Source organism: Myxine glutinosa, chromosome 5 (assembly GCF_964187855.1).
Source record: "Myxine glutinosa chromosome 5, kmMyxGlut1.1, whole genome shotgun sequence".
NCBI lineage: Eukaryota > Metazoa > Chordata > Myxini > Myxiniformes > Myxinidae > Myxine > Myxine glutinosa.
This window is the reverse complement of record NC_136265.1, coordinates 183,188,354-183,214,233: the sequence shown is the minus strand read 5'-3', so window position 1 is coordinate 183,214,233 and position 25,880 is coordinate 183,188,354.

The window sequence follows — 25,880 nt, the reverse complement described above, 5'->3', positions numbered from 1 at the left end:
CACTTGTGTTAGTGTTGAAAACCCACTTTTCGCACATGTGTTAGTGAAGGAAACCACTTTTCGCCCTTGTGTTAGTGTTGAAAAACCACTTTCCGCATTTGTGTTGGTGCAGGAAACCACTTTTGCACTTGTATTAGTGTGGAAAAACCACTTTTTGCACTTGTGTTAGTGTTGAAAAACCACTTTTCGCACTGGTGTTGGTGAAGGAAACCACTTTTCACACTTGTTTTAGTGTTGAAAAACCACTTTTCGCACTTGTGTTAGTGAAGGAAACCACTTTTTGCACTTGTGTTAGTGTTGAAAACCCACTTTTCGCACTTGTGTTAGTGTTGAAAATCCACTTTTCCCACTTGTGTTGGTGCAGGAAACCACCTTTGCACTTGTATTAGTGTGGAAAAAACACTTTTTGAACTTGGGATAGTATTGAAAAACCACTTTTCGCACTTGTGTTAATGTTGAAAAACCAGTTTTCGCACTTGTGTTGGTGCAGGAAACCAGTTTTGCACTTGTATTAGTGTGGAAAAAACACTTTTTGCACTTGTGATAGTGTTGAAAAATCACTTTTCATATTTGTGTTAGTGTTGAAAAACCACTTTTCGCACCTGTGTTAGTGAAGGAAACCACTTTTCGCACTTGTGTTAGTGTTGAAAACCCACTTTTCGCACTTGTGTTAGTGTTGAAAATCCACTTTCCGCACTTGTGTTGGTGCAGGAAACCACTTTTGCACTTGTAATAGTGTGGAAAAAACAATTTTTGCACTTGTGATAGTGTTGAAAAACCACTTTTCGCACTTGTGTTGGTGCAGGAAACCACTTTTCTACTGGTATTAGTGTGGTAAAACCACTTTTCGCACTTTTGTTAGTGTTGAAAAACTACTTTTCGCACTTGTGTTAGTGTTGAAAAACCACTTTTCGCACTTGTGTTAGTGTTGAAAAACCACTTTTCGCACTTGTGTTGGTGCAGGAAACCACTTTTGCACTTGTATTAGAGTGGAAAAACCTCTTTTCGCACTTGTGTTTGTGTTGAAAAACCACTTTTCGCACTGGTGTTGGTGAAGGAAACCACTTTTCGCACTTGTGTTAGTGTTGAAAACCCACTTTTCGCACATGTGTTAGTGAAGGAAACCACTTTTCGCACTTGTGTTAGTGTTGAAAAACCACTTTCCGCACTTGTGTTGGTGCAGGAAACCACTTTTGCACTTGTATTAGTGTGGAAAAACCACTTTTTCCACTTGTGTTAGTGTTGAAAAAACACTTTTCGCACTGGTGTTGGTGAAGGAAACCACTTTTCACACTTGTGTTAGTGTTGAAAAACCACTTTTTGCACTTGTGTTAGTGAAGGAAACCACTTTTCGCACTTGTGTTAGTGTTGAAAACCCACTTTTCGCACTTGTGTTAGTGTTGAAAATCCACTTTTCCCCCTTGTGTTGGTGCAGGAAACCACTTTTGCACTTGTATTAGTGTGGAAAAACCACTTTTCGCACTTGTGTTAGTATTGAAAAACCACTTTTCGCACTGGTGTTGGTGAAGGAAACCACTTTTCACACTTGTGTTAGTGTTGAAAACCCACTTTTCACACCTAGCTCGGCTTCACGCTGTTGAAACCAAAGCTTTCAGAATTATTGGAATCTCCCGCGATGAAGCTATCTCTGAGGGCCTTTCACTCACTCACCGCAGGCAGGTAGGTGGTCTTTCTGTCTTCTACCGACTCCTCTCCGGCCTTGCACCCCCAGCTCTCTCTGTGCTCTGTCCCCCAAATATTCCTACAGGTCGCACAAGATCTGCCAGCAACCCTCTGATGGTTAAACTGCCGAAATCTCGGCTCTCCGCTCACCTTCACTCTTTCATTCCTCTTTTCTCCCGCCTCTGGAACAAACTACCTCACTCCCTTCAATCCCACTCCTCCCTCCAGGTCTTTAAAACAGCTGTTCACCACCATCTCTTATCTTCCCCCATCCAAAACCTTGATCTTTTCTACCCCCGCTAATTCACCCCAGATCCACCTTGTTTGAAATTCCAACTTCTTTCCTGGAAGTCCTGGCAGTGTCCATATGTTTTATACCTCTCCCACCGCCCCCTTCCCATGCCCCCCCCCCCCCAAAGCCCTCGCCCTCTCTCAGATCTCTCGATGTCTCCATGTCTCTCGGTCCCTGCTCTCAAATGTTGTGTTTGTGTCCTTCCCCCTCTCCCCCCATCTTGTCTACCGCTCCCTATGTTATATGTTTTATGTGTCGGTTTGTCTTTCTGTGTGATTAATGTTCGCTCTTTCACGAGCCTCGATCTTGTATACAAAAAAAAAAAAAAAAAAAAAAAAAAAAAAAGTGTTAGTGAAGGAAACCACTTTTCGCACTTGTGTTAGCATTGAAAAACCACTTTCCGCACTTGTGTTGGTGCAGGAAACCACTTTTGCACTTGTATTAGTGTGGAAAACCACTTTTTGCATTTGTGTTAGTGTTGAAAAAACACTTTTCGCACTGGTGTTGGTGAAGGAAACCACTTTTTACACTTGTGTTAGTGTTGAAAAACCACTTTTCGCACTTGTATTAGTGTGGAAAAAACACTTTTTGCACTTGGGATAGTGTTGAAAAACCACTTTTGCACTTGTATTAGTGTGGAAAAACCACTTTTCGCACTTGTGTTTGTGTTGAAAACCACTTTTCACACATGTGTTAGTGTTGAAAAACCACTTTTTGCACTTGTGTTAGTGAAGGAAACCACTTTTCGCACTTGTGTTAGTGTTGAAAACCCACTTTTCGCACTTGTGTTAGTGTTGAAAATCCACTTTTCGCACTTGTGTTGGTGCAGGAAACCACTTTTGCACTTGTATTAGTGTGGAAAAAACACTTTTTGCACTTGGGATAGTATTGAAAAACCACTTTTCGCACTTGTGTTAATGTTGAAAAACCACTTTTCGCACTTGTGTTGGTGCAGGAAACCAGTTTTGCACTTGTATTAGTGTGGAAAAAACACTTTTTGCACTTGTGATAGTGTTGAAAAATCACTTTTCGCACTTGTGTTAGTGTTGAAAAACCACTTTTCGCACCTGTGTTAGTGAAGGAAACCACTTTTCGCACTTGTGGTAGTGTTGAAAACCCACTTTTCGCACTTGTGTTAGTGTTGAAAATCCACTTTCCACACTTGTGTTGGTGCAGGAAACCACTTTTGCACTTGTAATAGTGTGGAAAAAACACTTTTTGCACTTGTGATAGTGTTGAAAAACCACTTTTCGCACTTGTGTTGGTGCAGGAAACCACTTTTCTACTTGTATTAGTGTGCAAAAAACACTTTTTGTACTTGTGATAGTGTTGAAAAACCACTTTTCGCACTTGTGTTAGTGTTGAAAAACCACTTTTCGCACTTGTGTTGGTGCAGGAAACCACTTTTGCACTTGTATTAGTGTGGAAAAAACACTTTTTGCACTTGTGATAGTGTTGAAAAACCACTTTTCGCACTTGTGTTAGTGTTGAAAAACCACTTTTCGCACTTGTGTTGGTGCAGGAAACCACTTTTGCACTTGTATTAGTGTGGAAAAACCAGTTTTCGTACTTGTGTTAGTGTTGAAAAACCACTTTTCGCACTGGTGTTGGTGAAGGAAACCACTTTTCGCACTTGTGTTAGTGTTGAAAATCCACTTTTCGCACATGTGTTAGTGAAGGAAAGCACGTTTTGCACTTGTGTTGGTGCAGGAAACCACTTTTGCACTTGTATTAGTGTGGAAAAACCACTTTTCGCACTTGTGTTAGTGTTGAAAAACCACTTTTCGCACTGGTGTTGGTGAAGGAAACCACTTTTCACACTTGTGTTAGTGTTGAAAACCCACTTTTCGCACATGTGTTAGTGAAGGAAACCACTTTTCGCCCTTGTGTTAGTGTTGAAAAACCACTTTCCGCATTTGTGTTGGTGCAGGAAACCACTTTTGCACTTGTATTAGTGTGGAAAAACCACTTTTTGCACTTGTGTTAGTGTTGAAAAACCACTTTTCGCACTGGTGTTGGTGAAGGAAACCACTTTTCACACTTGTTTTAGTGTTGAAAAACCACTTTTCGCACTTGTGTTAGTGAAGGAAACCACTTTTTGCACTTGTGTTAGTGTTGAAAACCCACTTTTCGCACTTGTGTTAGTGTTGAAAATCCACTTTTTGCACTTGTGTTAGTGAAGGAAACCACTTTTCGCACTTGTGTTAGTGTTGAAAACCCACTTTTCGCACTTGTGTTAGTGTTGAAAATCCACTTTTCGCACTTGTGTTGGTGCAGGAAACCACTTTTGCACTTGTATTAGTGTGGAAAAAACACTTTTTGCACTTGGGATAGTATTGAAAAACCACTTTTCGCACTTGTGTTAATGTTGAAAAACCACTTTTCGCACTTGTGTTGGTGCAGGAAACCAGTTTTGCACTTGTATTAGTGTGGAAAAAACACTTTTTGCACTTGTGATAGTGTTGAAAAATCACTTTTCGCACTTGTGTTAGTGTTGAAAAACCACTTTTCGCACCTGTGTTAGTGAAGGAAACCACTTTTCGCACTTGTGGTAGTGTTGAAAACCCACTTTTCGCACTTGTGTTAGTGTTGAAAATCCACTTTCCACACTTGTGTTGGTGCAGGAAACCACTTTTGCACTTGTAATAGTGTGGAAAAAACACTTTTTGCACTTGTGATAGTGTTGAAAAACCACTTTTCGCACTTGTGTTGGTGCAGGAAACCACTTTTCTACTTGTATTAGTGTGCAAAAAACACTTTTTGTACTTGTGATAGTGTTGAAAAACCACTTTTCGCACTTGTGTTAGTGTTGAAAAACCACTTTTCGCACTTGTGTTGGTGCAGGAAACCACTTTTGCACTTGTATTAGTGTGGAAAAAAACACTTTTTGCACTTGTGATAGTGTTGAAAAACCACTTTTCGCACTTGTGTTAGTGTTGAAAAACCACTTTTCGCACTTGTGTTGGTGCAGGAAACCACTTTTGCACTTGTATTAGTGTGGAAAAACCAGTTTTCGTACTTGTGTTAGTGTTGAAAAACCACTTTTCGCACTGGTGTTGGTGAAGGAAACCACTTTTCGCACTTGTGTTAGTGTTGAAAATCCACTTTTCGCACATGTGTTAGTGAAGGAAAGCACGTTTTGCACTTGTGTTGGTGCAGGAAACCACTTTTGCACTTGTATTAGTGTGGAAAAACCACTTTTCGCACTTGTGTTAGTGTTGAAAAACCACTTTTCGCACTGGTGTTGGTGAAGGAAACCACTTTTCACACTTGTGTTAGTGTTGAAAACCCACTTTTCGCACATGTGTTAGTGAAGGAAAGCACGTTTTGCACTTGTGTTGGTGCAGGAAACCACTTTTGCACTTGTATTAGTGTGGAAAAACCACTTTTCGCACTTGTGTTAGTGTTGAAAAACCACTTTTTGCACTGGTGTTGGTGAAGGAAACCACTTTTCACACTTGTGTTAGTGTTGAAAAACCACTTTTGCACTTGTGTTGGTGCAGGAAACCACTTTTGCACTTGTATTAGTGTGGAAAAACCACTTTTCGCACTTGTGTTAGTATTGAAAAACCACTTTTCGCACTGGTGTTGGTGAAGGAAACCACTTTTCACACTTGTGTTAGTGTTGAAAACCCACTTTTCACACATGTGTTAGTGAAGGAAACCACTTTTCGCACTTGTGTTAGCATTGAAAAACCACTTTCCGCACTTGTGTTGGTGCAGGAAACCACTTTTGCACTTGTATTAGTGTTGAAAAAACACTTTTCGCACTGGTGTTGGTGAAGGAAACCACTTTTCACACTTGTGTTAGTGTTGAAAAACCACTTTTCGCACTTGTGTTAGTGAAGGAAACCACTTTTCGCACTTGTGTTAGTGTTGAAAACCCACTTTTCGCACTTGTGTTAGTGTTGAAAATCCACTTTTCCCACTTGTGTTGGTGCAGGAAACCACTTTTGCACTTGTATTAGTGTGGAAAAAACACTTTTTGCACTTGGGATAGTGTTGAAAAACCACTTTTCGCACTTGTGTTGGTGCACGAAACCACTTTTGCACTTGTATTAGTGTGGAAAAACCACTTTTCGCACTTGTGTTTGTGTTGAAAAACCACTTTTCACACATGTGTTAGTGTTGAAAAACCACTTTTTGCACTTGTGTTAGTGAAGGAAACCACTTTTCGCACTTGTGTTAGTGTTGAAAACCCACTTTTCGCACTTGTGTTAGTGTTGAAAATCCACTTTTCGCACTTGTGTTGGTGCAGGAAACCACTTTTGCACTTGTATTAGTGTGGAAAAAACACTTTTTGCACTTGGGATAGTATTGAAAAACCACTTTTCGCACTTGTGTTAATGTTGAAAAACCACTTTTCGCACTTGTGTTGGTGCAGGAAACCAGTTTTGCACTTGTATTAGTGTGGAAAAAACACTTTTTGCACTTGTGATAGTGTTGAAAAATCACTTTTCGCACTTGTGTTAGTGTTGAAAAACCACTTTTCGCACCTGTGTTAGTGAAGGAAACCACTTTTCGCACTTGTGGTAGTGTTGAAAACCCACTTTTCGCACTTGTGTTAGTGTTGAAAATCCACTTTCCACACTTGTGTTGGTGCAGGAAACCACTTTTGCACTTGTAATAGTGTGGAAAAAACACTTTTTGCACTTGTGATAGTGTTGAAAAACCACTTTTCGCACTTGTGTCGGTGCAGGAAACCACTTTTCTACTTGTATTAGTGTGCAAAAAACACTTTTTGTACTTGTGATAGTGTTGAAAAACCACTTTTCGCACTTGTGTTAGTGTTGAAAAACCACTTTTCGCACTTGTGTTGGTGCAGGAAACCACTTTTGCACTTGTATTAGTGTGGAAAAAACACTTTTTGCACTTGTGATAGTGTTGAAAAACCACTTTTCGCACTTGTGTTAGTGTTGAAAAACCACTTTTCGCACTTGTGTTGGTGCAGGAAACCACTTTTGCACTTGTATTAGTGTGGAAAAACCAGTTTTCGTACTTGTGTTAGTGTTGAAAAACCACTTTTCGCACTGGTGTTGGTGAAGGAAACCACTTTTCGCACTTGTGTTAGTGTTGAAAATCCACTTTTCGCACATGTGTTAGTGAAGGAAAGCACGTTTTGCACTTGTGTTGGTGCAGGAAACCACTTTTGCACTTGTATTAGTGTGGAAAAACCACTTTTCGCACTTGTGTTAGTGTTGAAAAACCACTTTTCGCACTGGTGTTGGTGAAGGAAACCACTTTTCACACTTGTGTTAGTGTTGAAAACCCACTTTTCGCACATGTGTTAGTGAAGGAAACCACTTTTCGCCCTTGTGTTAGTGTTGAAAAACCACTTTCCGCATTTGTGTTGGTGCAGGAAACCACTTTTGCACTTGTATTAGTGTGGAAAAACCACTTTTTGCACTTGTGTTAGTGTTGAAAAACCACTTTTCGCACTGGTGTTGGTGAAGGAAACCACTTTTAACACTTGTTTTAGTGTTGAAAAACCACTTTTCGCACTTGTGTTAGTGAAGGAAACCACTTTTTGCACTTGTGTTAGTGTTGAAAACCCACTTTTCGCACTTGTGTTAGTGTTGAAAATCCACTTTTCCCACTTGTGTTGGTGCAGGAAACCACCTTTGCACTTGTATTAGTGTGGAAAAAACACTTTTTGAACTTGGGATAGTATTGAAAAACCACTTTTCGCACTTGTGTTAATGTTGAAAAACCAGTTTTCGCACTTGTGTTGGTGCAGGAAACCAGTTTTGCACTTGTATTAGTGTGGAAAAAACACTTTTTGCACTTGTGATAGTGTTGAAAAATCACTTTTCATATTTGTGTTAGTGTTGAAAAACCACTTTTCGCACCTGTGTTAGTGAAGGAAACCACTTTTCGCACTTGTGTTAGTGTTGAAAACCCACTTTTCGCACTTGTGTTAGTGTTGAAAATCCACTTTCCGCACTTGTGTTGGTGCAGGAAACCACTTTTGCACTTGTAATAGTGTGGAAAAAACAATTTTTGCACTTGTGATAGTGTTGAAAAACCACTTTTCGCACTTGTGTTGGTGCAGGAAACCACTTTTCTACTTGTATTAGTGTGGTAAAACCACTTTTCGCACTTTTGTAAGTGTTGAAAAACCACTTTTCGCACTTGTGTTAGTGTTGAAAAACCACTTTTCACACTTGTGTTAGTGTTGAAAAACCACTTTTCGCACTTGTGTTGGTGCAGGAAACCACTTTTGCACTTGTATTAGAGTGGAAAAACCTCTTTTCGCACTTGTGTTCGTGTTGAAAAACCACTTTTCGCACTGGTGTTGGTGAAGGAAACCACTTTTCGCACTTGTGTTAGTGTTGAAAACCCACTTTTCGCACATGTGTTAGTGAAGGAAACCACTTTTCGCACTTGTGTTAGTGTTGAAAAACCACTTTCCGCACTTGTGTTGGTGCAGGAAACCACTTTTGCACTTGTATTAGTGTGGAAAAACCACTTTTTGCACTTGTGTTAGTGTTGAAAAAACACTTTTCGCACTGGTGTTGGTGAAGGAAACCACTTTTCACACTTGTGTTAGTGTTGAAAAACCACTTTTCGCACTTGTGTTAGTGAAGGAAACCACTTTTCGCACTTGTGTTAGTGTTGAAAACCCACTTTTCGCACTTGTGTTAGTGTTGAAAATCCACTTTTCCCCCTTGTGTTGGTGCAGGAAACCACTTTTGCACTTGTATTAGTGTGGAAAAACCACTTTTCGCACTTGCGTTAGTATTGAAAAACCACTTTTCGCACTGGTGTTGGTGAAGGAAACCACTTTTCACACTTGTGTTAGTGTTGAAAACCCACTTTTCACACATGTGTTAGTGAAGGAAACCACTTTTCGCACTTGTGTTAGCATTGAAAAACCACTTTCCGCACTTGTGTTGGTGCAGGAAACCACTTTTGCACTTGTATTAGTGTGGAAAAACCACTTTTTGCACTTGTGTTAGTGTTGAAAAAACACTTTTCGCACTGGTGTTGGTGAAGGAAACCACTTTTCGCACTTGTGTTAGCATTGAAAAACCACTTTCCGCACTTGTGTTGGTGCAGGAAACCACTTTTGCACTTGTATTAGTGTGGAAAAACCACTTTTTGCACTTGTGTTAGTGTTGAAAAAACACTTTTCGCACTGGTGTTGGTGAAGGAAACCACTTTTCACACTTGTGTTCGTGTTGAAAAACCACTTTTCGCACATGTGTTAGTGAAGGAAACCACTTTTCGCCCTTGTGTTAGTGTTGAAAAACCACTTTCCGCATTTGTGTTGGTGCAGGAAACCACTTTTGCACTTGTATTAGTGTGGAAAAACCACTTTTTGCACTTGTGTTAGTGTTGAAAAACCACTTTTCGCACTGGTGTTGGTGAAGGAAACCACTTTTCACACTTGTTTTAGTGTTGAAAAACCACTTTTCGCACTTGTGTTAGTGAAGGAAACCACTTTTTGCACTTGTGTTAGTGTTGAAAACCCACTTTTCGCACTTGTGTTAGTGTTGAAAATCCACTTTTTGCACTTGTGTTAGTGAAGGAAACCACTTTTCGCACTTGTGTTAGTGTTGAAAACCCACTTTTCGCACTTGTGTTAGTGTTGAAAATCCACTTTTCGCACTTGTGTTGGTGCAGGAAACCACTTTTGCACTTGTATTAGTGTGGAAAAAACACTTTTTGCACTTGGGATAGTATTGAAAAACCACTTTTCGCACTTGTGTTAATGTTGAAAAACCACTTTTCGCACTTGTGTTGGTGCAGGAAACCAGTTTTGCACTTGTATTAGTGTGGAAAAAACACTTTTTGCACTTGTGATAGTGTTGAAAAATCACTTTTCGCACTTGTGTTAGTGTTGAAAAACCACTTTTCGCACCTGTGTTAGTGAAGGAAACCACTTTTCGCACTTGTGGTAGTGTTGAAAACCCACTTTTCGCACTTGTGTTAGTGTTGAAAATCCACTTTCCACACTTGTGTTGGTGCAGGAAACCACTTTTGCACTTGTAATAGTGTGGAAAAAACACTTTTTGCACTTGTGATAGTGTTGAAAAACCACTTTTCGCACTTGTGTTGGTGCAGGAAACCACTTTTCTACTTGTATTAGTGTGCAAAAAACACTTTTTGTACTTGTGATAGTGTTGAAAAACCACTTTTCGCACTTGTGTTAGTGTTGAAAAACCACTTTTCGCACTTGTGTTGGTGCAGGAAACCACTTTTGCACTTGTATTAGTGTGGAAAAAACACTTTTTGCACTTGTGATAGTGTTGAAAAACCACTTTTCGCACTTGTGTTAGTGTTGAAAAACCACTTTTCGCACTTGTGTTGGTGCAGGAAACCACTTTTGCACTTGTATTAGTGTGGAAAAACCAGTTTTCGTACTTGTGTTAGTGTTGAAAAACCACTTTTCGCACTGGTGTTGGTGAAGGAAACCACTTTTCGCACTTGTGTTAGTGTTGAAAATCCACTTTTCGCACATGTGTTAGTGAAGGAAAGCACGTTTTGCACTTGTGTTGGTGCAGGAAACCACTTTTGCACTTGTATTAGTGTGGAAAAACCACTTTTCGCACTTGTGTTAGTGTTGAAAAACCACTTTTCGCACTGGTGTTGGTGAAGGAAACCACTTTTCACACTTGTGTTAGTGTTGAAAACCCACTTTTCGCACATGTGTTAGTGAAGGAAAGCACGTTTTGCACTTGTGTTGGTGCAGGAAACCACTTTTGCACTTGTATTAGTGTGGAAAAACCACTTTTCGCACTTGTGTTAGTGTTGAAAAACCACTTTTCGCACTGGTGTTGGTGAAGGAAACCACTTTTCACACTTGTGTTAGTGTTGAAAAACCACTTTTGCACTTGTGTTGGTGCAGGAAACCACTTTTGCACTTGTATTAGTGTGGAAAAACCACTTTTCGCACTTGTGTTAGTATTGAAAAACCACTTTTCGCACTGGTGTTGGTGAAGGAAACCACTTTTCACACTTGTGTTAGTGTTGAAAACCCACTTTTCACACATGTGTTAGTGAAGGAAACCACTTTTCGCACTTGTGTTAGCATTGAAAAACCACTTTCCGCACTTGTGTTGGTGCAGGAAACCACTTTTGCACTTGTATTAGTGTGGAAAACCACTTTTTGCACTTGTGTTAGTGTTGAAAAAACACTTTTCGCACTGGTGTTGGTGATGGAAACCACTTTTCACACTTGTGTTAGTGTTGAAAAACCACTTTTCGCACTTGTGTTAGTGAAGGAAACCACTTTTCGCACTTGTGTTAGTGTTGAAAACCCACTTTTCGCACTTGTGTTAGTGTTGAAAATCCACTTTTCCCACTTGTGTTGGTGCAGGAAACCACTTTTGCACTTGTATTAGTGTGGAAAAAACACTTTTTGCACTTGGGATAGTGTTGAAAAACCACTTTTCGCACTTGTGTTGGTGCACGAAACCACTTTTGCACTTGTATTAGTGTGGAAAAACCACTTTTCGCACTTGTGTTTGTGTTGAAAAACCACTTTTCACACATGTGTTAGTGTTGAAAAACCACTTTTTGCACTTGTGTTAGTGAAGGAAACCACTTTTCGCACTTGTGTTAGTGTTGAAAACCCACTTTTCGCACTTGTGTTAGTGTTGAAAATCCACTTTTCGCACTTGTGTTGGTGCAGGAAACCACTTTTGCACTTGTATTAGTGTGGAAAAAACACTTTTTGCACTTGGGATAGTATTGAAAAACCACTTTTCGCACTTGTGTTAATGTTGAAAAACCACTTTTCGCACTTGTGTTGGTGCAGGAAACCAGTTTTGCACTTGTATTAGTGTGGAAAAAACACTTTTTGCACTTGTGATAGTGTTGAAAAATCACTTTTCGCACTTGTGTTAGTGTTGAAAAACCACTTTTCGCACCTGTGTTAGTGAAGGAAACCACTTTTCGCACTTGTGGTAGTGTTGAAAACCCACTTTTCGCACTTGTGTTAGTGTTGAAAATCCACTTTCCACACTTGTGTTGGTGCAGGAAACCACTTTTGCACTTGTAATAGTGTGGAAAAAACACTTTTTGCACTTGTGATAGTGTTGAAAAACCACTTTTCGCACTTGTGTTGGTGCAGGAAACCACTTTTCTACTTGTATTAGTGTGCAAAAAACACTTTTTGTACTTGTGATAGTGTTGAAAAACCACTTTTCGCACTTGTGTTAGTGTTGAAAAACCACTTTTCGCACTTGTGTTGGTGCAGGAAACCACTTTTGCACTTGTATTAGTGTGGAAAAAACACTTTTTGCACTTGTGATAGTGTTGAAAAACCACTTTTCGCACTTGTGTTAGTGTTGAAAAACCACTTTTCGCACTTGTGTTGGTGCAGGAAACCACTTTTGCACTTGTATTAGTGTGGAAAACCAGTTTTCGTACTTGTGTTAGTGTTGAAAAACCACTTTTCGCACTGGTGTTGGTGAAGGAAACCACTTTTCGCACTTGTGTTAGTGTTGAAAATCCACTTTTCGCACATGTGTTAGTGAAGGAAAGCACGTTTTGCACTTGTGTTGGTGCAGGAAACCACTTTTGCACTTGTATTAGTGTGGAAAAACCACTTTTCGCACTTGTGTTAGTGTTGAAAAACCACTTTTCGCACTGGTGTTGGTGAAGGAAACCACTTTTCACACTTGTGTTAGTGTTGAAAACCCACTTTTCGCACATGTGTTAGTGAAGGAAACCACTTTTCGCCCTTGTGTTAGTGTTGAAAAACCACTTTCCGCATTTGTGTTGGTGCAGGAAACCACTTTTGCACTTGTATTAGTGTGGAAAAACCACTTTTTGCACTTGTGTTAGTGTTGAAAAACCACTTTTCGCACTGGTGTTGGTGAAGGAAACCACTTTTCACACTTGTTTTAGTGTTGAAAAACCACTTTTCGCACTTGTGTTAGTGAAGGAAACCACTTTTTGCACTTGTGTTAGTGTTGAAAACCCACTTTTCGCACTTGTGTTAGTGTTGAAAATCCACTTTTCCCACTTGTGTTGGTGCAGGAAACCACCTTTGCACTTGTATTAGTGTGGAAAAAACACTTTTTGAACTTGGGATAGTATTGAAAAACCACTTTTCGCACTTGTGTTAATGTTGAAAAACAAGTTTTCGCACTTGTGTTGGTGCAGGAAACCAGTTTTGCACTTGTATTAGTGTGGAAAAAACACTTTTTGCACTTGTGATAGTGTTGAAAAATCACTTTTCATATTTGTGTTAGTGTTGAAAAACCACTTTTCGCACCTGTGTTAGTGAAGGAAACCACTTTTCGCACTTGTGTTAGTGTTGAAAACCCACTTTTCGCACTTGTGTTAGTGTTGAAAATCCACTTTCCGCACTTGTGTTGGTGCAGGAAACCACTTTTGCACTTGTAATAGTGTGGAAAAAACAATTTTTGCACTTGTGATAGTGTTGAAAAACCACTTTTCGCACTTGTGTTGGTGCAGGAAACCACTTTTCTACTTGTATTAGTGTGGTAAAACCACTTTTCGCACTTTTGTTAGTGTTGAAAAACCACTTTTCGCACTTGTGTTAGTGTTGAAAAACCACTTTTCGCACTTGTGTTAGTGTTGAAAAACCACTTTTCGCACTTGTGTTGGTGCAGGAAACCACTTTTGCACTTGTATTAGAGTGGAAAAACCTCTTTTCGCACTTGTGTTCGTGTTGAAAAACCACTTTTCGCACTGGTGTTGGTGAAGGAAACCACTTTTCGCACTTGTGTTAGTGTTGAAAACCCACTTTTCGCACATGTGTTAGTGAAGGAAACCACTTTTCGCACTTGTGTTAGTGTTGAAAAACCACTTTCCGCACTTGTGTTGGTGCAGGAAACCACTTTTGCACTTGTATTAGTGTGGAAAAAACACTTTTTGCACTTGTGATAGTGTTGAAAAACCACTTTTCGCACTTGTGTTAGTGTTGAAAAACCACTTTTCGCACTTGTGTTGGTGCAGGAAACCACTTTTGCACTTGTATTAGTGTGGAAAAACCAGTTTTCGTACTTGTGTTAGTGTTGAAAAACCACTTTTCGCACTGGTGTTGGTGAAGGAAACCACTTTTCGCACTTGTGTTAGTGTTGAAAATCCACTTTTCGCACATGTGTTAGTGAAGGAAAGCACGTTTTGCACTTGTGTTGGTGCAGGAAACCACTTTTGCACTTGTATTAGTGTGGAAAAACCACTTTTCGCACTTGTGTTAGTGTTGAAAAACCACTTTTCGCACTGGTGTTGGTGAAGGAAACCACTTTTCACACTTGTGTTAGTGTTGAAAACCCACTTTTCGCACATGTGTTAGTGAAGGAAAGCACGTTTTGCACTTGTGTTGGTGCAGGAAACCACTTTTGCACTTGTATTAGTGTGGAAAAACCACTTTTCGCACTTGTGTTAGTGTTGAAAAACCACTTTTCGCACTGGTGTTGGTGAAGGAAACCACTTTTCACACTTGTGTTAGTGTTGAAAAACCACTTTTGCACTTGTGTTGGTGCAGGAAACCACTTTTGCACTTGTATTAGTGTGGAAAAACCACTTTTCGCACTTGTGTTAGTATTGAAAAACCACTTTTCGCACTGGTGTTGGTGAAGGAAACCACTTTTCACACTTGTGTTAGTGTTGAAAACCCACTTTTCACACATGTGTTAGTGAAGGAAACCACTTTTCGCACTTGTGTTAGCATTGAAAAACCACTTTCCGCACTTGTGTTGGTGCAGGAAACCACTTTTGCACTTGTATTAGTGTGGAAAACCACTTTTTGCACTTGTGTTAGTGTTGAAAAAACACTTTTCGCACTGGTGTTGGTGATGGAAACCACTTTTCACACTTGTGTTAGTGTTGAAAAACCACTTTTCGCACTTGTGTTAGTGAAGGAAACCACTTTTCGCACTTGTGTTAGTGTTGAAAACCCACTTTTCGCACTTGTGTTAGTGTTGAAAATCCACTTTTCCCACTTGTGTTGGTGCAGGAAACCACTTTTGCACTTGTATTAGTGTGGAAAAAACACTTTTTGCACTTGGGATAGTGTTGAAAAACCACTTTTCGCACTTGTGTTGGTGCACGAAACCACTTTTGCACTTGTATTAGTGTGGAAAAACCACTTTTCGCACTTGTGTTTGTGTTGAAAAACCACTTTTCACACATGTGTTAGTGTTGAAAAACCACTTTTTGCACTTGTGTTAGTGAAGGAAACCACTTTTCGCACTTGTGTTAGTGTTGAAAACCCACTTTTCGCACTTGTGTTAGTGTTGAAAATCCACTTTTCGCACTTGTGTTGGTGCAGGAAACCACTTTTGCACTTGTATTAGTGTGGAAAAAACACTTTTTGCACTTGGGATAGTATTGAAAAACCACTTTTCGCACTTGTGTTAATGTTGAAAAACCACTTTTCGCACTTGTGTTGGTGCAGGAAACCAGTTTTGCACTTGTATTAGTGTGGAAAAAACACTTTTTGCACTTGTGATAGTGTTGAAAAATCACTTTTCGCACTTGTGTTAGTGTTGAAAAACCACTTTTCGCACCTGTGTTAGTGAAGGAAACCACTTTTCGCACTTGTGGTAGTGTTGAAAACCCACTTTTCGCACTTGTGTTAGTGTTGAAAATCCACTTTCCACACTTGTGTTGGTGCAGGAAACCACTTTTGCACTTGTAATAGTGTGGAAAAAACACTTTTTGCACTTGTGATAGTGTTGAAAAACCACTTTTCGCACTTGTGTTGGTGCAGGAAACCACTTTTCTACTTGTATTAGTGTGCAAAAAACACTTTTTGTACTTGTGATAGTGTTGAAAAACCACTTTTCGCACTTGTGTTAGTGTTGAAAAACCACTTTTCGCACTTGTGTTGGTGCAGGAAACCACTTTTGCACTTGTATTAGTGTGGAAAAAACACTTTTTGCACTTGTGATAGTGTTGAAAAACCACTTTTCGCACTTGTGTTAGTGTTGAAAAACCACTTTTCGCACTTGTGTTGGTGCAGGAAACCACTTTTGCACTTGTATTAGTGTGGAAAACCAGTTTTCGTACTTGTGTTAGTGTTGAAAAACCACTTTTCGCACTGGTGTTGGTGAAGGAAACCACTTTTCGCACTTGTGTTAGTGTTGAAAATCCACTTTTCGCACATGTGTTAGTGAAGGAAAGCACGTTTTGCACTTGTGTTGGTGCAGGAAACCACTTTTGCACTTGTATTAGTGTGGAAAAACCACTTTTCGCACTTGTGTTAGTGTTGAAAAACCACTTTTCGCACTGGTGTTGGTGAAGGAAACCACTTTTCACACTTGTGTTAGTGTTGAAAACCCACTTTTCGCACATGTGTTAGTGAAGGAAACCACTTTTCGCCCTTGTGTTAGTGTTGAAAAACCACTTTCCGCATTTGTGTTGGTGCAGGAAACCACTTTTGCACTTGTATTAGTGTGGAAAAACCACTTTTTGCACTTGTGTTAGTGTTGAAAAACCACTTTTCGCACTGGTGTTGGTGAAGGAAACCACTTTTCACACTTGTTTTAGTGTTGAAAAACCACTTTTCGCACTTGTGTTAGTGAAGGAAACCACTTTTTGCACTTGTGTTAGTGTTGAAAACCCACTTTTCGCACTTGTGTTAGTGTTGAAAATCCACTTTTCCCACTTGTGTTGGTGCAGGAAACCACCTTTGCACTTGTATTAGTGTGGAAAAAACACCTTTTGAACTTGGGATAGTATTGAAAAACCACTTTTCGCACTTGTGTTAATGTTGAAAAACAAGTTTTCGCACTTGTGTTGGTGCAGGAAACCAGTTTTGCACTTGTATTAGTGTGGAAAAAACACTTTTTGCACTTGTGATAGTGTTGAAAAATCACTTTTCATATTTGTGTTAGTGTTGAAAAACCACTTTTCGCACCTGTGTTAGTGAAGGAAACCACTTTTCGCACTTGTGTTAGTGTTGAAAACCCACTTTTCGCACTTGTGTTAGTGTTGAAAATCCACTTTCCGCACTTGTGTTGGTGCAGGAAACCACTTTTGCACTTGTAATAGTGTGGAAAAAACAATTTTTGCACTTGTGATAGTGTTGAAAAACCACTTTTCGCACTTGTGTTGGTGCAGGAAACCACTTTTCTACTTGTATTAGTGTGGTAAAACCACTTTTCGCACTTTTGTTAGTGTTGAAAAACCACTTTTCGCACTTGTGTTAGTGTTGAAAAACCACTTTTCGCACTTGTGTTAGTGTTGAAAAACCACTTTTCGCACTTGTGTTGGTGCAGGAAACCACTTTTGCACTTGTATTAGAGTGGAAAAACCTCTTTTCGCACTTGTGTTCGTGTTGAAAAACCACTTTTCGCACTGGTGTTGGTGAAGGAAACCACTTTTCGCACTTGTGTTAGTGTTGAAAACCCACTTTTCGCACATGTGTTAGTGAAGGAAACCACTTTTCGCACTTGTGTTAGTGTTGAAAAACCACTTTCCGCACTTGTGTTGGTGCAGGAAACCACTTTTGCACTTGTATTAATGTGGAAAAACCACTTTTTGCACTTGTGTTAGTGTTGAAAAAACACTTTTCGCACTGGTGTTGGTGAAGGAAACCACTTTTCACACTTGTGTTAGTGTTGAAAAACCACTTTTCGCACTTGTGTTAGTGAAGGAAACCACTTTTCGCACTTGTGTTAGTGTTGAAAACCCACTTTTCGCACTTGTGTTAGTGTTGAAAATCCACTTTTCCCCCTTGTGTTGGTGCAGGAAACCACTTTTGCACTTGTATTAGTGTGGAAATAACCACTTTTCGCACTTGCGTTAGTATTGAAAAACCACTTTTCGCACTGGTGTTGGTGAAGGAAACCACTTTTCACACTTGTGTTAGTGTTGAAAACCCACTTTTCACACATGTGTTAGTGAAGGAAACCACTTTTCGCACTTGTGTTAGCATTGAAAAACCACTTTCCGCACTTGTGTTGGTGCAGGAAACCACTTTTGCACTTGTATTAGTGTGGAAAAACCACTTTTTGCACTTGTGTTAGTGTTGAAAAAACACTTTTCGCACTGGTGTTGGTGAAGGAAACCACTTTTCACACTTGTGTTCGTGTTGAAAAACCACTTTTCGCACTTGTGTTAGTGAAGGAAACCACTTTTCGCACTTGTGTTAGTGTTGAAAACCCACTTTTCGCACTTGTGTTAGTGTTGAAAATCCACTTTTCCCACTTGTGTTGGTGCAGGAAACCACTTTTGCACTTGTATTAGTGTGGAAAAAACACTTTTTGCACTTGGGATAGTGTTGAAAAACCACTTTTCGCACTTGTGTTGGTGCACGAAACCACTTTTGCACTTGTATTAGTGTGGAAAAACCACTTTTCGCACTTGTGTTTGTGTTGAAAAACCACTTTTCACACATGTGTTAGTGTTGAAAAACCACTTTTTGCACTTGTGTTAGTGAAGGAAACCACTTTTCGCACTTGTGTTAGTGTTGAAAACCCACTTTTCGCACTTGTGTTAGTGTTGAAAATCCACTTTTCCCCCTTGTGTTGGTGCAGGAAACCACTTTTCTACTTGTATTAGTGTGCAAAAAACACTTTTTGTACTTGTGATAGTGTTGAAAAACCACTTTTCGCACTTGTGTTAGTGTTGAAAAACCACTTTTCGCACTTGTGTTGGTGCAGGAAACCACTTTTGCACTTGTATTAGTGTGGAAAAAACACTTTTTGCACTTGTGATAGTGTTGAAAAACCACTTTTCGCACTTGTGTTAGTGTTGAAAAACCACTTTTCGCACTTGTGTTGGTGCAGGAAACCACTTTTGCACTTGTATTAGTGTGGAAAAACCAGTTTTCGTACTTGTGTTAGTGTTGAAAAACCACTTTTCGCACTGGTGTTGGTGAAGGAAACCACTTTTCGCACTTGTGTTAGTGTTGAAAATCCACTTTTCGCACATGTGTTAGTGAAGGAAAGCACGTTTTGCACTTGTGTTGGTGCAGGAAACCACTTTTGCACTTGTATTAGTGTGGAAAAACCACTTTTCGCACTTGTGTTAGTGTTGAAAAACCACTTTTCGCACTGGTGTTGGTGAAGGAAACCACTTTTCACACTTGTGTTAGTGTTGAAAACCCACTTTTCGCACATGTGTTAGTGAAGGAAACCACTTTTCGCCCTTGTGTTAGTGTTGAAAAACCACTTTCCGCATTTGTGTTGGTGCAGGAAACCACTTTTGCACTTGTATTAGTGTGGAAAAACCACTTTTTGCACTTGTGTTAGTGTTGAAAAACCACTTTTCGCACTGGTGTTGGTGAAGGAAACCACTTTTCACACTTGTTTTAGTGTTGAAAAACCACTTTTCGCACTTGTGTTAGTGAAGGAAACCACTTTTTGCACTTGTGTTAGTGTTGAAAACCCACTTTTCGCACTTGTGTTAGTGTTGAAAATCCACTTTTCCCACTTGTGTTGGTGCAGGAAACCACCTTTGCACTTGTATTAGTGTGGAAAAAACACTTTTTGAACTTGGGATAGTATTGAAAAACCACTTTTCGCACTTGTGTTAATGTTGAAAAACCAGTTTTCGCACTTGTGTTGGTGCAGGAAACCAGTTTTGCACTTGTATTAGTGTGGAAAAAACACTTTTTGCACTTGTGATAGTGTTGAAAAATCACTTTTCATATTTGTGTTAGTGTTGAAAAACCACTTTTCGCACCTGTGTTAGTGAAGGAAACCACTTTTCGCACTTGTGTTAGTGTTGAAAACCCACTTTTCGCACTTGTGTTAGTGTTGAAAATCCACTTTCCGCACTTGTGTTGGTGCAGGAAACCACTTTTGCACTTGTAATAGTGTGGAAAAAACAATTTTTGCACTTGTGATAGTGTTGAAAAACCACTTTTCGCACTTGTGTTGGTGCAGGAAACCACTTTTCTACTTGTATTAGTGTGGTAAAACCACTTTTCGCACTTTTGTTAGTGTTGAAAAACCACTTTTCGCACTTGTGTTAGTGTTGAAAAACCACTTTTCGCACTTGTGTTAGTGTTGAAAAACCACTTTTCGCACTTGTGTTGGTGCAGGAAACCACTTTTGCACTTGTATTAGAGTGGAAAAACCTCTTTTCGCACTTGTGTTCGTGTTGAAAAACCACTTTTCGCACTGGTGTTGGTGAAGGAAACCACTTTTCGCACTTGTGTTAGTGTTGAAAACCCACTTTTCACACATGTGTTAGTAAAGGAAACCACTTTTCGCACTTGTGTTAGTGTTGAAAAACCACTTTCCGCACTTGTGTTGGTGCAGGAAACCACTTTTGCACTTGTATTAGTGTGGAAAAACCACTTTTTGCACTTGTGTTAGTGTTGAAAAAACACTTTTCGCACTGGTGTTGGTGAAGGAAACCACTTTTCACACTTGTGTTAGTGTTGAAAAACCACTTTTCGCACTTGTGTTAGTGAAGGAAACCACTTTTCGCACTTGTGTTAGTGTTGAAAACCCACTTTTCGCACTTGTGTTAGTGTTGAAAATCCACTTTTCCCCCTTGTGTTGGTGCAGGAAACCACTTTTGCACTTGTATTAGTGTGGAAAAACCACTTTTCGCACTTGTGTTAGTATTGAAAAACCACTTTTCGCACTGGTGTTGGTGAAGGAAACCACTTTTCACACTTGTGTTAGTGTTGAAAACCCACTTTTCACACATGTGTTAGTGAAGGAAACCACTTTTCGCACTTGTGTTAGCATTGAAAAACCACTTTCCGCACTTGTGTTGGTGCAGGAAACCACTTTTGCACTTGTATTAGTGTGGAAAAACCACTTTTTGCACTTGTGTTAGTGTTGAAAAAACACTTTTCGCACTGGTGTTGGTGAAGGAAACCACTTTTCACACTTGTGTTAGTGTTGAAAAACCACTTTTCGCACTTGTGTTAGTGAAGCAAACCACTTTTCGCACTTGTGTTAGTGTTGAAACCCCACTTTTCGCACTTGTGTTAGTGTTGAAAATCCACTTTTCCCACTTGTGTTGGTGCAGGAAACCACTTTTGCACTTGTATTAGTGTGGAAAAAACACTTTTTGCACTTGGGATAGTGTTGAAAATCCACTTTTCCCACTTGTGTTGGTGCAGGAAACCACCTTTGCACTTGTATTAGTGTGGAAAAAACACTTTTTGAACTTGGGATAGTATTGAAAAACCACTTTTCGCACTTGTGTTAATGTTGAAAAACCAGTTTTCGCACTTGTGTTGGTGCAGGAAACCAGTTTTGCACTTGTATTAGTGTGGAAAAAACACTTTTTGCACTTGTGATAGTGTTGAAAAATCACTTTTCATATTTGTGTTAGTGTTGAAAAACCACTTTTCGCACCTGTGTTAGTGAAGGAAACCACTTTTCGCACTTGTGTTAGTGTTGAAAACCCACTTTTCGCACTTGTGTTAGTGTTGAAAATCCACTTTCCGCACTTGTGTTGGTGCAGGAAACCACTTTTGCACTTGTAATAGTGTGGAAAAAACAATTTTTGCACTTGTGATAGTGTTGAAAAACCACTTTTCGCACTTGTGTTGGTGCAGGAAACCACTTTTCTACTTGTATTAGTGTGGTAAAACCACTTTTCGCACTTTTGTTAGTGTTGAAAAACCACTTTTCGCACTTGTGTTAGTGTTGAAAAACCACTTTTCGCACTTGTGTTAGTGTTGAAAAACCACTTTTCGCACTTGTGTTGGTGCAGGAAACCACTTTTGCACTTGTATTAGAGTGGAAAAACCTCTTTTCGCACTTGTGTTCGTGTTGAAAAACCACTTTTCGCACTGGTGTTGGTGAAGGAAACCACTTTTCGCACTTGTGTTAGTGTTGAAAACCCACTTTTCACACATGTGTTAGTAAAGGAAACCACTTTTCGCACTTGTGTTAGTGTTGAAAAACCACTTTCCGCACTTGTGTTGGTGCAGGAAACCACTTTTGCACTTGTATTAGTGTGGAAAAACCACTTTTTGCACTTGTGTTAGTGTTGAAAAAACACTTTTCGCACTGGTGTTGGTGAAGGAAACCACTTTTCACACTTGTGTTAGTGTTGAAAAACCACTTTTCGCACTTGTGTTAGTGAAGGAAACCACTTTTCGCACTTGTGTTAGTGTTGAAAACCCACTTTTCGCACTTGTGTTAGTGTTGAAAATCCACTTTTCCCCCTTGTGTTGGTGCAGGAAACCACTTTTGCACTTGTATTAGTGTGGAAAAACCACTTTTCGCACTTGTGTTAGTATTGAAAAACCACTTTTCGCACTGGTGTTGGTGAAGGAAACCACTTTTCACACTTGTGTTAGTGTTGAAAACCCACTTTTCACACATGTGTTAGTGAAGGAAACCACTTTTCGCACTTGTGTTAGCATTGAAAAACCACTTTCCGCACTTGTGTTGGTGCAGGAAACCACTTTTGCACTTGTATTAGTGTGGAAAAACCACTTTTTGCACTTGTGTTAGTGTTGAAAAAACACTTTTCGCACTGGTGTTGGTGAAGGAAACCACTTTTCACACTTGTGTTAGTGTTGAAAAACCACTTTTCGCACTTGTGTTAGTGAAGCAAACCACTTTTCGCACTTGTGTTAGTGTTGAAACCCCACTTTTCGCACTTGTGTTAGTGTTGAAAATCCACTTTTCCCACTTGTGTTGGTGCAGGAAACCACTTTTGCACTTGTATTAGTGTGGAAAAAACACTTTTTGCACTTGGGATAGTGTTGAAAAACCACTTTTCGCACTTGTGTTGGTGCACGAAACCACTTTTGCACTTGTATTAGTGTGGAAAAACCACTTTTCGCACTTGTGTTTGTGTTGAAAAACCACTTTTCACACATGTGTTAGTGTTGAAAAACCACTTTTTGCACTTGTGTTAGTGAAGGAAACCACTTTTCGCACTTGTGTTAGTGTTGATAACCCACTTTTCGCACTTGTGTTAGTGTTGAAAATCCACTTTTCGCACTTGTGTTGGTGCAGGAAACCACTTTTGCACTTGTATTAGTGTGGAAAAAACACTTTTTGCACTTGTGATAGTGTTGAAAAACCACTTTTCGCACTTGTGTTGGTGCAGGAAACCACTTTTCTACTTGTATTAGTGTGCAAAAAACACTTTTTGTACTTGTGATAGTGTTGAAAAACCACTTTTCGCACTTGTGTTAGTGTTGAAAAACCACTTTTCGCACTTGTGTTGGTGCAGGAAACCACTTTTGCACTTGTATTAGTGTGGAAAAAACACTTTTTGCACTTGTGATAGTGTTGAAAAACCACTTTTCGCACTTGTGTTAGTGTTGAAAAACCACTTTTCGCACTTGTGTTGGTGCAGGAAACCACTTTTGCACTTGTATTAGTGTGGAAAAACCAGTTTTCGTACTTGTGTTAGTGTTGAAAAACCACTTTTCGCACTGGTGTTGGTGAAGGAAACCACTTTTCGCACTTGTGTTAGTGTTGAAAATCCACTTTTCGCACATGTGTTAGTGAAGGAAAGCACGTTTTGCACTTGTGTTGGTGCAGGAAACCACTTTTGCACTTGTATTAGTGTGGAAAAACCACTTTTCGCACTTGTGTTAGTGTTGAAAAACCACTTTTCGCACTGGTGTTGGTGAAGGAAACCACTTTTCACACTTGTGTTAGTGTTGAAAACCCACTTTTCGCACATGTGTTAGTGAAGGAAACCACTTTTCGCCCTTGTGTTAGTGTTGAAAAACCACTTTCCGCATTTGTGTTGGTGCAGGAAACCACTTTTGCACTTGTATTAGTGTGGAAAAACCACTTTTTGCACTTGTGTTAGTGTTGAAAAACCACTTTTCGCACTGGTGTTGGTGAAGGAAACCACTTTTCACACTTGTTTTAGTGTTGAAAAACCACTTTTCGCACTTGTGTTAGTGAAGGAAACCACTTTTTGCACTTGTGTTAGTGTTGAAAACCCACTTTTCGCACTTGTGTTAGTGTTGAAAATCCACTTTTTGCACTTGTGTTAGTGAAGGAAACCACTTTTCGCACTTGTGTTAGTGTTGAAAACCCACTTTTCGCACTTGTGTTAGTGTTGAAAATCCACTTTTCGCACTTGTGTTGGTGCAGGAAACCACTTTTGCACTTGTATTAGTGTGGAAAAAACACTTTTTGCACTTGGGATAGTATTGAAAAACCACTTTTCGCACTCGTGTTAATGTTGAAAAACCACTTTTCGCACTTGTGTTGGTGCAGGAAACCAGTTTTGCACTTGTATTAGTGTGGAAAAAACACTTTTTGCACTTGTGATAGTGTTGAAAAATCACTTTTCGCACTTGTGTTAGTGTTGAAAAACCACTTTTCGCACCTGTGTTAGTGAAGGAAACCACTTTTCGCACTTGTGGTAGTGTTGAAAACCCACTTTTCGCACTTGTGTTAGTGTTGAAAATCCACTTTCCACACTTGTGTTGGTGCAGGAAACCACTTTTGCACTTGTAATAGTGTGGAAAAAACACTTTTTGCACTTGTGATAGTGTTGAAAAACCACTTTTCGCACTTGTGTTGGTGCAGGAAACCACTTTTCTACTTGTATTAGTGTGCAAAAAACACTTTTTGTACTTGTGATAGTGTTGAAAAACCACTTTTCGCACTTGTGTTAGTGTTGAAAAACCACTTTTCGCACTTGTGTTGGTGCAGGAAACCACTTTTGCACTTGTATTAGTGTGGAAAAAACACTTTTTGCACTTGTGATAGTGTTGAAAAACCACTTTTCGCACTTGTGTTAGTGTTGAAAAACCACTTTTCGCACTTGTGTTGGTGCAGGAAACCACTTTTGCACTTGTATTAGTGTGGAAAAACCAGTTTTCGTACTTGTGTTAGTGTTGAAAAACCACTTTTCGCACTGGTGTTGGTGAAGGAAACCACTTTTCGCACTTGTGTTAGTGTTGAAAATCCACTTTTCGCACATGTGTTAGTGAAGGAAAGCACGTTTTGCACTTGTGTTGGTGCAGGAAACCACTTTTGCACTTGTATTAGTGTGGAAAAACCACTTTTCGCACTTGTGTTAGTGTTGAAAAACCACTTTTCGCACTGGTGTTGGTGAAGGAAACCACTTTTCACACTTGTGTTAGTGTTGAAAACCCACTTTTCGCACATGTGTTAGTGAAGGAAAGCACGTTTTGCACTTGTGTTGGTGCAGGAAACCACTTTTGCACTTGTATTAGTGTGGAAAAACCACTTTTCGCACTTGTGTTAGTGTTGAAAAACCACTTTTCGCACTGGTGTTGGTGAAGGAAACCACTTTTCACACTTGTGTTAGTGTTGAAAAACCACTTTTGCACTTGTGTTGGTGCAGGAAACCACTTTTGCACTTGTATTAGTGTGGAAAAACCACTTTTCGCACTTGTGTTAGTATTGAAAAACCACTTTTCGCACTGGTGTTGGTGAAGGAAACCACTTTTCACACTTGTGTTAGTGTTGAAAATCCACTTTTCACACATGTGTTAGTGAAGGAAACCACTTTTCGCACTTGTGTTAGCATTGAAAAACCACTTTCCGCACTTGTGTTGGTGCAGGAAACCACTTTTGCACTTGTATTAGTGTGGAAAACCACTTTTTGCACTTGTGTTAGTGTTGAAAAAACACTTTTCACACTGGTGTTGGTGAAGGAAACCACTTTTCACACTTGTGTTAGTGTTGAAAAACCACTTTTCGCACTTGTGTTAGTGAAGGAAACCACTTTTCGCACTTGTGTTAGTGTTGAAAACCCACTTTTCGCACTTGTGTTAGTGTTGAAAATCCACTTTTCCCACTTGTGTTGGTGCAGGAAACCACTTTTGCACTTGTATTAGTGTGGAAAAAACACTTTTTGCACTTGGGATAGTGTTGAAAAACCACTTTTCGCACTTGTGTTGGTGCACGAAACCACTTTTGCACTTGTATTAGTGTGGAAAAACCACTTTTCGCACTTGTGTTTGTGTTGAAAAACCACTTTTCACACATGTGTTAGTGTTGAAAAACCACTTTTTGCACTTGTGTTAGTGAAGGAAACCACTTTTCGCACT